We start from the raw sequence: 13,700 nt of genomic DNA on the forward strand, positions 1-13,700 counted from the left end.
ATTCTTACAATAACTAGGTAGCCCCATGAGCAGGGTGCAGTATATGGTTATGGTAGGACATATACAATTGTGTTTTATATGTCCTGACAGTGAAATACTGCCAAATGTGGTTTTTACTGTTACAAGGCCTACTTCTCTCATAGGTTAACCTGGGGGCTGCCTTTAAACATGATTAAAGTGTAGATTACCTTTGGGAGCAGATAGACATGTGGAGTTTGGGACCTCTGAACTCACAATTTAATAATACATCTTTTAGTAAAGTTGGTTTTGAGATAGTGTGTTGGAAAATGCCACTTTTAGAAAGTGGGCATTTTCTTGCTTGAACCATTTTTGTGACTCTGCCTGTTTGTGAATTCCTTTTCTGGGTTAGTTTGACAGTTGGGTTGTTTGCACCGCTCTCCAGACAGTGACACAAAGGGCGCTGGAGTGTAGCCTGCATATCTTGATGAGCCATCTGTGCTAGGAGGGTGGGGAGGAGTGGTCACTCGCGCCTGAAAGGGCTATGCCTGCCCTCACACAATGCAGACTCCAAACCCCCTACTTCAAAGGCCAAAATGGGTATAAGAAGAGGACCCAAAACCACCGACTTCGACACTTCTTGGGGTAGACACTCTACCTCACAAACACTTCTGGACAAGAAACCTGCTGGTGAAGAATCCTCGAACCAGACCTGCCAAGAGGAACTGCCTGGCTGCCCAAAGGACTCACTGGAACTGCTTTTCTGATAAGGACTGCTGCCTTGCTGTTGCCCCGCTGCCTTGCTGCTCTCTGGCTGTGCTGAGAAGTGCTCTCCAAGGTCTCAGATAGTGCTTGCCTCCTGTTCCCTGAAGTCTCAGGACCAAAAAGACTTCACTCCTGCAACTGGACTTCTTGTGCGGTGAAAATTAGATGCACAGCCTGCTAAAAAGGATGCACAACCTGCCTCATGGTGAGAAATTCACTGCATGCCAAACCGGAACGACGCAGCACAACTTCGCAAGGAGAAGATCGACGCGGCACCTGCACTGCGATCGGAACTTTGACGCACGGCCCACTGAATCGACGCACAGCCGACCCTAGACGACACAGCCTGACTTCCAGAGCGGAATCGACACAGCGCCTGCAGTGCGGGAGAAATTTCCACGCAATGCCCACTGGATTGACGCAGCACTTGTGACTTCGCTCTGCAAGCCCAGGATTCCACGCACAGTCCCCGGGGCGCCAGAAACACCCGCAACTCAAAGAGGAACCAAGTCGGCGCACCGGAAATCAACACAAAGCCTTCCCCTGTGTGGAAAATAACAATGCTAGTCAGTGTGCGATGAGGCAAAACCGACGCACACCTCCCTGTTTTCCACGCATCGCCTCCTCTGCGGTCCCTTGTGGAGATTTTGAACGCGAACCAGGTACTTTGTGCTTGCAAGCTACTTTTATTGTTTTTAAGAGACATTTACTTGTTTTTCAAAGACTTAAGACACTTTCTATAAATTTTATAGTGATATCTCAACATCCACTTATTGCATTTTAATCGTTTTGACCTGCATCTTACCTGATTAATATTATATATTTTTCTAGGCACTGTGTGGTGTAGTTTTGTGGTGCTATATTATGTTATTGTATGATTTATTGCACAAATATTTTACACATTGCCTTCTAAGTTAAGCCTGACTGCTCAGTGCCAAGCTACCAGAGGGTGGGCCCAGGATAATTTGGATTGTGTGTGACTTACCCTGACTAGAGTGAGGGTCCTTGCTTGGACAGGGGTTAACCTGATTGCCAACCAAAGACCCCATTTTTAACACCTACCCACACATGTAGAGGACTAGATTTTAGTGAGGACAGGTAGAGGACTGTTTTTACCAGAATAAGTAAGGGAATGTTAAATGGAGTAATTTTGCCTTTTGCAAGAAATTATGTAGTTACCTGGCATAGAACAGTGAAGAAATTGTGATTTATTTAGCCATACTTTGAAAATTAGAGGGCATTTTGAGTACTCAAAGAAATGTTGATTAATAAAAGCTGCATCACACTGGGTTGCCATGGGTGTCTGTTTTTTCAAAATGTTTGGGGTTCGTGGGTATCCTGTTATGCTCTTAAGTCCTGTGCCTAATGTCACCTCTTACAGTATTATTTTATTGTTTTCTAGAGAGAGGGTTCCATGCCTTGTAGTTGATTCTTGGCTTGTTGTCATGGATCATGCTTTAGCAGATTGTCACAATAAATCTTACATTTCATCTTACCACTGCTCTCTAGAGAGTCTGTAGTGTCTGCTAAAAGATCATACTGATTCCTGGACATGTTGAATATTGGCTTTTATGTTTTTCCCATTCCCCTTATTGTTGTCCATTTCCTCTTTCTATCACCTATTGTTATGCATGTGGGCTCACACGCTGGTTATGAAATGTTCATAAGGATGTAACTGTTGGGTGGTGGATATTCTGAGGGAATTGAACATGTGAAGTAATAAAGCGTGTCTCCTCTACCTGGATTATGTTGTTCCTACTTGAGAAAATGAGTGATGAGCGAAAAGGTCCTGCCGTATATTCAGGACTCTGACTGGTTAGTAGTGCACCTGCCGCTCTTGCTCAGCAAGTCTCTCTCTTGCATTAGCTTGCTTTAAGCACTGCCTCTGACTAGCCCACCCCAGCTTCCTATCAGCTCTGATTTCACTGTCCGCAGCTTGAAGCTTCATGTGCGTCCTCCGCGAGACGCACATGAAGCTCAGTGGGCCCTCCTCCTTGCAGATTCAAACAGCACCGAGCATGTCTACTGCAAACAAATACTCTGACAATCCCTGTTTTTTTTCATGCCACGCCTCTCTAATTCACTGTATCACTGTTTTATGGTGCACATACTGGATCAACAACGTTTTCACTCTTCGGAATGAATTACAGACTCAGAATTGTTGACAACTGTCATATTAGTTCATCATTTCTACACGACAAAACTTGTAATGAACCTCAAATCACATACTGCTCAACAAGACCCTTCAAGATTGTGTAGATATTATACCATACCAAACTAGAAATTAAATTAAAATATCTCACCTCGATAATTATATTTCATTGAATTTTTATCGTTCTACTGTGCTCTTGGTTAATTTTGACCTTCGTGGCACGTGTAATGAACACTATTGCAATACCTGCAATTTTTTTGGGATGTGCCTGGTGCACCTAGGGAAAGATAGAGTTCATGGATCCGAAGTTTTGAGATGTGTTTGGTGGTAATTGATGGGCTGGATTATAGTGCTGAATGAAAAACTGCGTGCTTGTACAATAGTCTTGAACACAGGGTAGATGTTTATTTGATAATGTGAGTTCACTTAACACACCAGAAGGAGAAGAGGTTTGGAACTCATATAGAGAGGCAAGGAAAAGAATGGGAGATTACTTTGATACAACCCTCAGCATCCTAATGGAGAGTCACAAGTTGTATTACAGATACCAAGAACAAGGAGAATATGTTGAGGCTTATGCTACTGCCTTACGCATGTTTGCTTTGCCTTGTGCTTTCCAAAATTCTGATGGAATGATTCAGGATCAGTTAGCAATGCTTACAACATGCACTAAAGCACAGGAAAACCTGTTGTGCTACAAGAACCCAACTTTATACAAAGTCATAAGTACTATAAAGCAATGCGAACATTCAGCAAAAGGCATTAATATGTTAAGGAAACCCGAAACAACATTGAATGGGATTAATACGGTACATACACAGAGAAATGACAGAGATGAAATTCTACGAACAAGGATCAAAACAGAAAAGCAAAAAGAAATGAGGAAACAAAGACAGAATGCTACCATTGAGGATCAAACAGTCATGCTGCATCATACAAATATTGTATTTCCTTAGGCAAGGATTGTCAAAAATGTGGTAGAAAAGACCACTTTGTTAAGGTGTCATTCAAGCTTATGTATTAAAAATGTCCTCACATATCAGGAAGGTAACAATACACACAACAATCTTGAAAAAACAGCTAGACAATTTAGTTCTAAGGGTAGCTCTTCTCTATGACTTAGATCATTATGATCAATCAAGAAGCACTGTTCGCAACATAGTATTCTCAACTTTACTCCCCTAGAGCGGAGATTGAAGGGCTACTCCCCGATATATCCGAATGCACTTCCTGTTACAGGAGGACAGGCTGATTTTTGAGGGAGACATTACAGCTGAGGAGATAGGGACGACAGTGAGTGAGTTGCAGTCAGGCAAAGCAATGGGTACTGATGGCATTCATGTGGAATTGAATAAACTGATGGGCTGCATGCTGGCCCCACACTTACTATGTACCAGAAAAGCAGGGAAATGGAAGTACTGCCGAGGAACCAAAGTTTGGCCACGATTGTGTCGATACACAAGTCCCCTGCAGAGTGTGCCTCTTACAGGACAATTTCTCTTCTGAGCGTGGAGTTTAAAGTACTTGCAAAATTATTAGTGAGACGACTTGGCAAGGTAATCACCATACTTGTCCACCCAGATCAATTCGGTTGTATGCCCCATCAAGGTAGCAACCTTAACCTCCACCATCTCTATGGGGTGATGGGGCAAATGGCAAATTCGAATGTACCTGAACTGGTGCTTTTACTGGATGCCAGAATGGCATTTGATATGTTAGAATGGTACTATGTGTTCCCAGTACTGTAGAACCTGGGTTTCGGCCCCAAGTTTCTCCAATGGATTCAGCTTTTGTACACGGAACCACTGGCGCAGGCAAACATGAATGGCACCTGCTCAAAGGAGTTTCAGCTAAGCAGAGGCACTATACCAGGTTGCCCACTCTCGCACTACCCCCAGATTGTGAGGCGAAAATCAAATTGAGGAGTTTCCAATATTTACAAGGTTGAGAATGGAATATTTCTGTCCCTTTATGGACCGACATGTTGAACGTTTTGTGTATACTATTGCTTATGTACAGATGCTGACAAATCAGTGTGTACAAGGTCAAGTCCCTTAACCCCTGTACCTTTTCCTGATGGACCCTAGCAAAAGATTGGTGTTAATTTCATGAGATCGATGTAGACGTTACCTACAGAAATAAGTTTTGCTACAGCTAGTAGATTGAATTGAAATTCACGGACCATCCTACCATTAGTAATGTTGTGGACCCCCGAAGGAAGTCTTCACGAGGGAAGGTTTCCTAAACCACATTGTATGTGACAATGGATCACTATTCTTGTCACCAGAAATGGTGCCATTCTTGAAGGCTTGTGGTATCCACCACCTTAAACCATCTTCATATTTTTCCCCAAAAGACAGATTGACTGTGGCAATCGAATTATTAAAGAGAACACCTGAAACGGCATTTAAGGGTAAAATATCTGTCGCAGGAGGTATACACACTCTTCTATGTGCATTGTCTATCATAAAACTCCCCATTGTGTTACTGGTGTCACAATTTGAATTCTTAAGGGGCCGAGCACCCATTACTATGTTAAGACCTCACCTTGTTTCTTAAAAGATTCCAGTTAACAGTGACGATCCTCAGATGGATAATGAGTGGTTGCATAGCGGTGTTGCAGAAAGCAAACCAAAATAAAAAGGTATTATGACCAAAGAAAATAGGAAGCAAAAACCAACATAACTGTAGGTGATGTGGTAAGAATCAAGTGCCCCAAAAGCAATGTTGATGCAACATGGTTTGAATAACCCTAGTAAGTGGTCGAAATATCTGGGTCGGCCGTTAGGTTGGAAAATTATGAGCTGTTCGAGTCACTCCTTCTGTGGCAGAGAATGTGCAACAATTCACAGAGACAGTCCCTATACCAGCCAAAAAGACTCAGTCAGTGAGTCTGATTTCCACTCATGCCCTCAAGAGCCTGTCAATGAACCTGTCCATCCTCAAACTTGTTGCCACAAGGAAGGGTACGGTATGAGTCAAGTGGACAGTGCTCAGAATAGATTTGAGGGTAGACTGTCATGCAATGTGGGAATGTCTTCTAGGTTTAACGACTTTGCAATGTTTTAAGTTTTCCAAAGAGGGGAGGAGATGTAGTGTCTGTTAAGAGAACATACTAATTCCTGCACATGTTGAATATTTATAGACTGTTATATTTTCTCCTGTTGCCCTTGTTGTTGTCCTTTTCTCCTTTCTATCACCTGTTGTTACACGTGTGTGGTTCACGTGCTAGTTGTAGAATGTTCATAGGGCTATAACGGTTGGGGCGAATGATGGTTATTCTGAGGGAATTTCACATGTGAAGAGTAATAATGCATTTCTCCTCTACCTGGATTCTGTCGTGTCTAGAGAGTCTGTCACTACAATTTGGCGATGAGTTGCCAGTGAGGTGACCTGCAAGGGGACTGATAAATGAACAAATGAATGGTTTCACTTTGGATTTGTTACTTCTGGCCAGATCAGCACACATACAGATAAGTGGATTGCCTTATCACTGCTGCTTGCTCAACTAATTTTTATGGTCTGGACCATCATTATAATTTTGTTTTGGTTAGCTTTTCTCTCAGTGGGTTCGACAAGGTGGTTCTAGCAAGAGCGATCAGCTCTTAGCGTGAGTACCCTGAACAACCGCTGCCTTGTTCTGTTGTCGATGATGATTTCTAAGCTCATACACAAAGCCTCCCTACAGCGCAGAGAGAGCGAGCTGAGCTTGTTGCATTACTAGTGAGGGACTCTCTAGACATTCATACATGCCTTAAAGGCATAACACATCCCTGGGTGCCAGCAGCCCCAAACATTCTTTGGTGTGTAGTGTGTGGATCCCTGCTCAAAGAAATTGAAACCCCCATGCATGTTGCATACCTCCACACTCAGGAGACAAAGAGGAACATAGATTGGGGTCAAGCCTTGTCAGGGATATGTTTATGTACATGAGAGACTGGAGAAATGTACCAGGATTTTAAAAAGTGATAAAAATCTGGCAAACATCATGTTCAATGCATTTAACTAGCTAACCAGTTCGGGTGAGGAAGATCTGGCACCTAGCGATATAAACCCTAGAATCAATACATGTCAAAATATGTAATTGTAGCAAGTTTCTATATAGCCCAGAGGTCATACCTGTGACCAAAAGACAGATGCCCTAAACTGGCATTTTGCTTTTGGTTGCTTTCCAGAACCAGTGGAAAACTACATATCTGGTACTGTATACTCTGGAGAACCAGAGAACGCAGATTGGATTCAAACCTTCATTTTTTAATATTTAATTTTTTTTAATGTAATCTAAAAATAATATATAATTTTAATTTATAACTAGTAATTAGAATGCAATTAAATTTACATTTTAAAAAATACCTAGCCCCAAACCCTTGCATTATATATTATTTTCCCTATACATTACCCACCCCTAAAGCGAAAAAACTCCTTACTGTCACTATACACAGATCTCTCTGCCCCAAAAATCACTTATTACCTCTGTACACTACCCACATGTGAGCACATAAAATGTCTCACTATCTCTGTACACTACTCATTTCTGAGCCCTAAATATTCCTATACATCCCTATATGTTAGGCATCACTGAGACCCAAATATTCCTTACTACAGCTATAAACTACTGAAAATTGTGCCCTAAATACACATTATATCCATAAACAATATCCACCCCAGACCTCTAAAAAGTCCTATTCACCTCCAAAAACACTGTATTCCCCTATTACCTACCCCTCCCTAAACCCTGAAAATCATCCTGTTAGACTTTTCATCCTTGGCGTGGTCTCCCTTAACTTTTTGCCTCTGTTTCCCAGGTTGTTGATGTGTGCTGGACTCTGTTTTTGCAGTTTTTGTTACTCTGGGCACTTTACCGTTGCTAACCAGTGCTAAAGTGCAAGTGCTCCTATACAAAATGTGTATGTAATTGGTTTATCCATGATTGGCATATTTGATTTACTAGTATGTCCCTAGTAAAGTGCACTAGAAGCTCCCAGGGCATGTAAAACAAATGCTACTAGTGGGCCTGCAGCACTGGTTGTGCCACCCACATTAGTAGCTCTGTAATCATGTCTCAGACCTGCCACTGAAGTGTCTGTGTGTGCAGTTTTAATTGTAAATTCGACTTGGCAAGTGTACCCTCTTGCCAGGCCTAAGCCTTCCCTTTTCTAACATATAAGACACCCCTAAAGTAGGCCCTAGGTAGCCCCAAGGGCAGGGTGCAGTGTGTGGTTAAGGTAGGACATATAGTAATGTGTTTTATATGTCCTGACAGTGAAATATTGCTAAATTTGTGTTTCACTGTTGCAAAGCCTGTCCCTCTAATAGGTTAAAATGGGGGCTACCTTTAAATATGATTAAAGTGTAGATTCCATTTGGGAGCAGATAGACATGTGGAGTTAGTAAAGTTGATTTTAAGATTGTGTGTTTGAAAATGCCAGTTTGAGAAAGTGAGAATGTTCTTGCTTAAACCATTTCTGTGACTCTGCCTGTTTGTGGATTCCCTGTCTGGGTCAGTTTGACAGTTGGGCTGGTTGCACCTCTCATTAGACAGTGACACAAAGGGTGCTGGGGTGTAGTCTGCATTTCCTGATGAGCCATCTGTGCTAGGAGGAAGGGGAGGAGTGGTCACTCACACCGGAAAGGGCTGTGTCTGCCCTCACACAGTGCAGTCTCGAACCCCCTGGTGTGTGTCTGTGGCCTGGCCTGGGCAAGGCAGGATTTCACAAACAAGAGAGACTTTGCTTTGAATGAAGCCCACTTCAAAGGGCAAAATGGGTATAAGAAGGGCACCCAAAACCACAGACTTTAGAACACTTCTGGAGACCATGAGGAACCTCTGCCTGGAGACGAGCTGAATAGCTGAGGAAGAAGAGCTGCCCTGCCTGTGACTGTGCTTTGTGGAGCTATCCTGCAGTTGCTGGTTCTGCCTGTGCTAGAGGACAAAGACTGGACTTTGTGTTGCCTTCCTTCTTGTGAAGAACTATCCAAGGGCTTGATGTAGAGCTTGCCTCCTGTTGTTTGAAGTCTCAGGACAGACAACAAAGACTTTTCTCTGCCAGCACCTGGAGTCTCTGGAGAGATTCCTACTCTGCCAAGTGGTGCCAGTCTAGTTCCTCGGACCCTGAAAGGAGAAGTTGGCAGCCTAAGAGTGAGAAATCCATGCACTGACCGCCGTGAGGGGAAAAGATCGCCGCAACTCCGATCTGCGGCTGAGAAATCGTCGCGCAGCGGGCTTTGCGGCTGAAAATCGACGCTCGCTTGCAGAGTGACCCGAAGATCAATGCTCGTGGCTGGAGAAACGATGCGCAGCATCGCTGATGGAGACCGGTGAGATTGCAACCCACGCTGTGTGGCTTTCGGACCATTGTGCGACTGAATTTCGGATGCAAACACTGCTGGGCATATAAAAACAACGCAAGGCCTGCCCGGATCCGAGAGTGCTGGCCGGTTCGGCACATCGCTCTCCTGCGGAGAGAAGAAATGACACATGCCGACCCGATCAAAGGAGAAATGACGTAAGGTTTCGCTTGTGAGTGAAATCGATGCATCGCAAGCCCTTTTTGATGCACACTCACCCATGCGTGGTTCTTTTTGATGCACCCAAGGTACATGTTTACGCTAGCAGCGTTAGCGTTGTGTTTAAAATTACATGAAGACTCTTTTTGCATTTTTAGTAATAACTAGACTTGTGTATTGTGGATTTTTGTCATTTTGGTCTTGTTTTGTTTAGATAAATATTTTCTATTTTTCTAAACCTCTGTTGTGTTATTTTGTAGTGTTTTCATTGAATTACTGTGTGTGTTGGTACAAATACTTTACACCTAGCACTCTGAAGTTAAGCCTACTGCTCGTACCAAGCTACCAATGGGGTGAGCGGGGGTTAGCTGAGGGTGATTCTCTTTTACCCTGACTAGAGTGAAGGTCCTTGCTTGGACAGGGGGTAACCTGACTGCGAACCAAAGACCCCATTTCTAGCACATCCATACTGAATTTTATTTTTATTTTACATTTTATTATTTGAATTACTTACTATTTAATAATTAGTTGCATCAAATTAAGTTATGTTGCAGTCGTTTTATACATAATATCATAGAACACGTCATGAGAGATGTAATATGGGAGATAATTAGCAGTTAATGGGGTTTGAAAAGGTACGTTTTAACTGAGATTTTGACCTTAATATAAAATCCCTTTAACCTTTGTATTTTCAGTGGATTTTATATATGTTTTTAACAAAAATTAAAGTGAGACATTATTAAAATTCCTAACTTCAATGTCACCATAATCTTTGTTCATTTCAATGAATTAGTATGTTTTTTTAAATGTAAAATAAGATGTTTAACTCCGTGTGTGGTGTGGGGTTAGGTGCCCAATTGTAGGATATGAGATCATAAGCAGTGTTTGGCGAAGTAGCAAGTTGTAGTTAGCTCAGTATACTATAACTGGTGACTTTCACTGTTTTTGGTTTTTAAACATTAGTTTTATCTTATTTCAACGCCTAACTATAACATCACCTCATGTTCCTTTAACTTTAGCATTTTCAGTGAATTTCTATTTTTTTTTTTAACTTAAGCTAAGATCCTATTGCCATACCTAACTATAACCACAATTTAACTTTCAGGGGCTTATTTACAAGCCCCGTGCGCCACTGGTGCATCACTTTTTGTGACGCATTGGCGGCGCATATTGCAGGCCCATATCTACAAAGCCACGCAAAGCCACTTTGTGTGGCTTTTCATGTTCTTGTAGATATGGTGTAAGTCAAAGCAGAGCAAGTTGCTGAGTTGTCTTACACTACAACCGGAAGGCGTTCAATGTGCGTTGCTGTGGGTTTTCCCACAAAACACCCATGTGTTTTGATGCATTCCTGAATTTACAAGAATCTGTAAGCCTGGGAATACATTAAAATCTCACTTCTCCCCAGTGGAGGTGCAATGAGAAGAAATATATCTTTATTTCTCCTCATTTTTTCCTCTTCTTATGTGTGCAGCATTTTGCAGCACAAATAGAAAAAGATAAAAAGCCTCCATGTATTCTTTATGTGCAGAAAGCTGCCCCTTCCAGCACAGAAACAATCCTGTCTGTGACACATGCAGCCATGCACTGCGGTGCAAGGGTGCCGGTGTAGACACTAGGCTGCCCATTGTGCACCAGCGCAGAAGGAGAGGACAGAAATGTGCTGTGTCTTGTAGATACGATGCATTCCTGCCCCTTCCCTGTGGTGCAGGGCACCGGAGCAAAGTCACTTGCTGTATGCCATGCACCAAGGGACTTGTAAATATGCCTCTGTTTTTCTGGAAATTTCTTTTTTTTTTGTTATATTCAGTCAAGTCTGTCACTACGATTGACCTTAAAACTCAAGATGAGTATGCCCTTTAATCCACAATTCCCAAAAATGGCTCAACAGATTTACATCAAATCACAAAAAGCATGCTTTATGACTTCTAACTTTTTGTCACATTTATAATTTATAACAAATGTATTAGTTATTATTATTCAAGATTTTTTGGGAAAATATATATATATGGTTACAAGGACGTTATAGTTAGGTTCTCATGCAAAACCATAGAAATTCAGCAGTTAGAGTTCTTTCAAGTAACTATAACTCGCGCCCCGCCATGCACAGTTTTTTCTTCAAAAGATTTGACTGATAATGTTTCATTTACACTTTTAAGAATGGTGTAGAAGTTCTCATAACCGCTGTAATATCTGGGGTAATTAGCACTGCAATGCAAAGGCACAAGTTATAGTTACCTTAAGGTGCGATTGAAATAATTCTAACTATAACTGCTGAATTTCTATGGTCTAGTACAAGTAATTTCAGAACCTAACTATAATATCCTTGTAACCTTTGTTTTTTTCAGTGCATTTCTAAGGTTTTTTAATTCTATTTTCTAACTATAACATCCTTATAACTTTTTTTTTCTGTGAATTTCTACTTTTTTTTTTTACTTTAACTAACTTTCAATACCATAGGTTAATTCAACTACTACCACGCATGACCTTTGGCCAGGTCCTGCCAGCAACCCCTATAACAACCCAACCAGGCGCTACACACAGTCTGTGCAAAGTCATTGCGGCCAGAGCTATTCAAATTTGTTTTCCCTTTAATATCTCAAAAACTACTGAACGGATTTACACCAAATAAGTGAAAGCACAATCTACATACCAAGAGCTAGCTTTCTGCCCCATTTGGTGTAATTCCGTCCAGTGGTTGGAGCTGTAGTCATGTCTACAGGTCCTAGGGGAATTAACATGGGAAACCCAACTTTTTTTAACCCCCTTTTTTCTCTGCCCCTATTTGACGGATCACCCTGAAACTTTCAGTGTGCAACAAGAATCACAGAGGCACTTATTTTGGAAAATATTGTGAGATTTGTCAAACGGTGCCAAAGATGTAGGCAAGTCAGAAAAATGCTTTTCTATGGGAACATGGTCCTAATTAAAACTACCTAGTGGTATATAGGTATATATATTACGTAGTGGCAGTTGCCTCTAGGTAGTTACAGTTAGGACCTGGTTTCTATGGAAAAAGTGTTTTTACTTGCCTAAATCTTTGGCGCCATTTGATGAGTCTTCACAAAATTTTTGCCGGTGATTATTGTTACGCATGAAAAGTTTTGGAGTGATCCGTCAACCGGGGGTTGAGAAAAAAGAGGGGGTCAAAAATGTATGTTTCCCATTTTAATTCCCTTAGGAGTACTGAACATAACTACAGCCCAAACTGCTGGATGAAATTACACCAAATTTGGCAGAAAGCTGGATTTTGTTCCGCAGATTACGCTTTTTGTTATTCAATCCAAATTTGTATACCTGTGGCCCTACAACTCCACAAATAAAGACAAGCTTGTGCAGAGCTCTGATTGGCTGCCAACACTTCAACAAGGAGGTGCTGGCAGCCATCTTGGGACTCGCCTTAAGCTGAGTCCCAGAAATAAAACATTTTAAGAAAAGAAAAGGGGCTGGTGTAGGGACACACTGACCCCTTGGCTCTGATGCTGGGGTCCCAGAGGGACCTAGCCAGGGCGAAAAAGCACTTTAAAAAAAATGTTTTAGCAGAAAATTTGAGACGGTGTTGTGAATTTGCAGCAAAAAACAAAAAACTATTTTGTTTTCCTGCGCTTGTTTTTTTTTCTCCAATATTTGCACATATTTAAAGACATTTGAAGAGCCTCTAAATATGTTCATAACGCACAACAGATAGCACACCTCAGTATAATGTGAGAGTTTCGAATGTCTGTATATGGTTGTAAAATGGCGTGTCTGTCTTTGCCTGCCGGTATGAAGTGAATAAAAGTCGCTAATAATTCATATGTGCACCCGAGATTCTTTAGCAGGGGAAGGTGTCTGTCTCTCAACTGAAAGGTCTGACAATTTCTGAAACCTTGTCTGGTCAGTGCCAATTATTAAATACACCAGGGTTGCAAGCATACAATTATGAAAGCTGAAACTCTGAGTACAAGTGACGCATCATAAAACATTACAAAATATAGCGAATGCTTTTAAATGCTGAATGGCACCATGGATTCTGATGTTTGATGGAAACTGTAAGCAGTACTTAATATATGAAGCATTAAGTGAAAGTGGCCAACATAATTATTAGGAGCAATCTGCTGGTGCCACTGAATTCCAGAATGGCTGAATAGCATGTCTATTTAGTCTGGGCTCCTCATCATGCCTTTTTCATCACCTCTCAACACTTCCTGTCCTTTGGTTCAGAAGTGCAGGTTCCCGTTTCATCTCTCCTTTCTCAATTTCCCACTGTTTTCCTGTCTTTGTAATCCCCATTCACCCCATCCCCATCCCCTTTTCTGCTTTTCCCTTTTCTGCCTTT

This window comes from Pleurodeles waltl, chromosome 3_2 (assembly GCF_031143425.1).
Source record: "Pleurodeles waltl isolate 20211129_DDA chromosome 3_2, aPleWal1.hap1.20221129, whole genome shotgun sequence".
Taxonomy (NCBI): Eukaryota; Metazoa; Chordata; class Amphibia; order Caudata; family Salamandridae; genus Pleurodeles; species Pleurodeles waltl.